Source organism: Athene noctua, chromosome 2 (genome assembly GCF_965140245.1).
Source record: "Athene noctua chromosome 2, bAthNoc1.hap1.1, whole genome shotgun sequence".
In the NCBI taxonomy this organism is placed as follows: domain Eukaryota; kingdom Metazoa; phylum Chordata; class Aves; order Strigiformes; family Strigidae; genus Athene; species Athene noctua.
The window spans coordinates 2,704,863-2,708,984 of record NC_134038.1 but is presented as its reverse complement, the minus strand read 5'-3'; the positions used below and the strand labels follow the sequence as shown (position 1 = coordinate 2,708,984).

Below are 4,122 nucleotides of genomic sequence, written 5' to 3'. Positions count from 1 at the left end.
ATAGCTCATCTTTCAGTAGGAATTTTGTACCCAGCTGAAGCTTGAGTATTTCCAGCAAGGTAGAGTGGGTTGTCAAATACCACAGTCCCCATGTTGGGATCATTTCTTCCTGTCTGAGGAAAGCTGGCGAGAAACAGAACTGCTTTGGTTTCTGCAGTCAATTTCCTTGACAAGGAGAGAGCTGGTGAAGCAAAAATGGGACAGCTGGAAGGACAAATTTAAGTCATGGGTGAGCCAGGCTTCCACGCAAGCTGACCTGGCAGGTCTTCCTTTCCTAGGGAGAAACTTGCAGATGGCTCCTTGTCACCCATTCACTTACAGCCAACGGGGCATGGATGATGTAGGCTTTATGGAGTGACAGCTTAGTCCGGTCTCTAAGACAATCTGTTTGGAGGGGTGTTACCATTGGAAATGTGGCTGTAAGAATTATTCCTGCCTAGTGAATTTATCCACCAGAGCCAATTTCATTCAATAGTCTTTGATAATTGTTGACCTTCTTGGCCTCTGATAGTTTGGCCCAGGTGTTTAAACATAGACATTGGTGATAGATCCAGAGGCAGAAGCTGAAAGACCAGGTGGAGATGTTCCTTCCAACTTGTTGAATATGGCACAAGAGGAATGGACTGCAGCCACACTCACATGATCTCCTGTGGAGCATCTCCCTGTGCCATTTTCAGAGACAGAGAACTAAACTAGATGGACCGTTGAGCTGACCTAGGAGAACACTTTTTCTCTTCCTAGGTGCCTGGTGCTTTTTAAGAAGCCTGAGAGCATTCAAGCCAATGCTACAGGGCTGAAACATGTGAGACAGGTCATGAAGAGAATCTACAGTCCACTGGAGTAAGAACTGTGGAGCAGCTGGGATAGCCTAAGGTATCACAAATACTCCCGAATGCGTATGTTTAGGCAACTTGAGTGGAGTTCTTGTGGTGGGATTTTATTTGAGATGAAAGGCATGGTTCAGTTGTCTGCAGGACAATAGGCAGGTCAAACTCCACCCAAATCCCAAAGACCTGAGGGTTTTTCCTACCCTGGGTCTCACTAGACCCTGGCTGCTTTATTTGTAGGGACGCTGCTTCTGCACAGGAAGTCTGGGACAGCAGTGAACTCGGGGGGAACAACTACAGTGTCAAGAAGTAAATAGTCTCTCTGCTGCATTCACCCAGCTCCTAGCAATCTCTAGATTAAAGACTCCTCAAACTGGGGAGGAAGAATGGTTTTAGGATAACCTGTCTGTAACAGTTTCTGATGAAACTCACTTCCTGCCTTTCTCTCATTGCTTCTGAAACCCTCTTTAGCTGAGCCATGCACAAAGTCCCATGGAATGCCTGGAGAGGAGAAGACTCAGGGCAATCTCATAGTTGTATCTAAGTATCTGAAGGAAGAGTGTAAAGATGGAGTCAGGCTCTTTTCAATGGTCCCCAGTGACAGGACGAGAATCAAGCATCCACTGAGCCAGTTCAAATCGTAAAAGTCTGAAAGATAATTATATTGCAACACGTTCTGTGAAAATTAGTGCCCCAGCGGAGCTGAAGTAGCTCAGCTGGGAGAGCGTTAGACTGAAGATCTAAAGGTCCCTGGTTCAAACCCGGGCTTCAGCAGTGTTTTTCTGCAGGTTTTTGTGCCCCGTGCTGGGTTTTTCAGTACAAGAGAGATATGGAGCTACTGAAAAGCCCAGTAAAAGGCCAGGAAGATGATGAAGGGGCTAAAGAATCTCTCCTATGAGGGAAAAGATAAGAGAGCTGATCAGCCTGGAGAAGAAAAGTATGAGCGGGTACCTTATCAATTGTACATGAATACCTGAAGGGAGGGTGCAAAAAGGATGGAGCTGGGCTCTTTTCAGTGACAGGACAAGAGGCAATGGGCACATAATGCAACACAGGTTGTTCCTCTGAACATCAGGAAGTACTTTTTACTGTGTGAGTGACTGAGCACTGATACAGGTTGCTCGGAGAGGTTGTGGAGTCTCCATCCTTGTGGATACGCAAAAGCTGCCTGCGCGTGGTCCTGGACAACCAGCTGTAGGTTGCCCTGCTTGAGTAGAGGTTGGCCCAGATGACCTCCAGAGGTTCTTTTATCTTCATTCTGAGTCTACGAAACAGGAAAATAGTTTTACAACTCAAGGGCTTTAGCAAAAATAGCGATATAACAGGTTGGGATTTTTTCCTCCTTCAACCTTCAGCTGCCTGTTTCTAGTCCTGTGTCATGGACTGCCCTGTAAAGAGAGAGCAATGTTGACTTCCTGGTGTATGGGGTCACGCAGGAAATCAAAACGGTGATTTGGGAAAAGGAAAAGTACCCTGTCAAAAAGAGTTAATTGTAGTCTGAATCACAACTGACCTTGAGGCAAGTCCTCTCACTAAAAATTTGCCTTTTCCCAGACTGAAGAGTTCTGGTGTGTCTACCTGTTACTCACAGGGAAACAGCTCCAGGTTTCTGATGAAGCTTTCTACACTTTCCTGAACCTTTTCTACTCTTCACTGACCTTTACAAAACGATAGAATTCCAGGTGCAGGGCCCCCAAATAGTTCTACAGTTGACTATGTTTTGTGTTGTGTTGCCCATATTTTTCTGCCTAATTCCTGTTCTGTAGAGACCTTCAGGCAAACAACAGAGACAGGACCTGAACTGACAGTTGGTAAAAAAAAAAAAAAAAAAAAAAAGAGAGAGAGCAGCAGTGAACCTTTGACTTGATTTTTCAAAGATTAACTCCAATACTCCTCCATAAGAGGACAGAGACCTCTTCTTTCTCCTTTTCATTCTGGTGTTTCTCTTTAAGCTCTGGACATAAGTCTATCAGGTCCTGCAGTATTTCCAGGAGATGGCTTCCCTGATCAGGATGTGAATAACAATTTGTGTGTAAATTGATGACATCACGACATGTTTAAGCCTAGAAGAGACACTGTGAGTCCTACTGGGTAAATGCTTTTATCATCAGCCACCACCCACTAACAGGCATGGCCAGAACATTCATTGCCCTCTGAAACGCTGGGGTTTCAGCCCCAAGCCCCACATTAAGGTTGACATGTGGGTGATTCCCACAGCCCTTCCCAAAGGGGGGTGAGTTTCCCTTTAGGCTTCCCTCCAGGGTGGGGCGGCCTTGCAGACAGAGCCATTGGGTCAGTGAGCCCCAGGGGTCCCGCAGTGAGTAACCCAAGGTCAGGTGTCCACTGAGGGGTAACAGCTGGGACCCCTGGCAGGAGGGGCAGTGTCTGTGTGTGAGGGGGATGTCCTGTGCAGAGTTCCCTGTTGGGGAAGGACCTCCCGCCTCCCTGGGACTGGGCTCCACTCAGCTCTGGCTTTTGTAAACGTGGGCTGTGTAGGGATTCAGTGTGTGGCTTCCTTGGTCTGATGTGTTTGGCTGGTTGACCTGGTTGTCTCCCGTCCCTTCTATGGGAGACTGCATTTCACTGGTTATCCCACCCATTGTTGGTCGTGTGGTGTCGTTGTTGGGGTCAGATTGATGTCCATTATGTATAACCTGATTGACTTGTTTGTACCCCCAGCGCTCACCCATGGACTGACCCTTTCGTATCAAATACAATTTGGTTATTGGTTCATCTTTATGCTGGCTGTGTCCTTTATGATAGGCCTAATAATTGGCAAAACACCCTCCTGCTTAGCTCAACAAATATAACAGCTCCTTGCCCAGTACAGCCCTTTGCAGATCTTATACTCAGGCAGGTTCTTCTGGCTCACGGATGCACCAGGTAGGAAATGTCCCTTTACTCCTACTGTCTATTCCTGCATCTAAATGAGGTAGGAACTTCCTGGTCTCCAACCTGGATAAGAGTAGCTCAGAGCCCCCTGCATGGTCCATGTGCAGGATTGAATTATATCCGATTTGGCATGTGCCTTGAGCCTCATTTTATTATGAAAACAGACCTCAGGCAGTTGCGTATGTACATCCCAGGCACCGCCCTCAGGGTTAAGAACAGTTTACACACTGTGGCTGCGCTGACTGCTCTGACCTCATCTACCACACTGGAGTAATGCCGCTTTGGGCCCTAAGGGTAGAAGTGAATCAGATACCAGGCATCGTAAGTCAGAGAGCAGGGAGATGGCACAGGCTTAGCATCCAAGCAGTCCTGCTAAACAATATTTTGACCTGGTGCTAGACTT

The 4,122-nt window shown here is 47.0% G+C and overlaps 1 non-coding gene across 1 annotated transcript; it reads left to right on the top strand.

Annotated features, from left to right (window-relative positions):
* The first annotated feature begins 1,528 nt into the window (after positions 1–1,528).
* TRNAF-GAA (transfer RNA phenylalanine (anticodon GAA)) lies at positions 1,529–1,601 on the top strand. The gene has a single exon. It is a non-coding gene; the product is annotated as a tRNA-Phe (tRNA).
* The last annotated feature ends 2,521 nt before the right edge of the window (positions 1,602–4,122 follow it).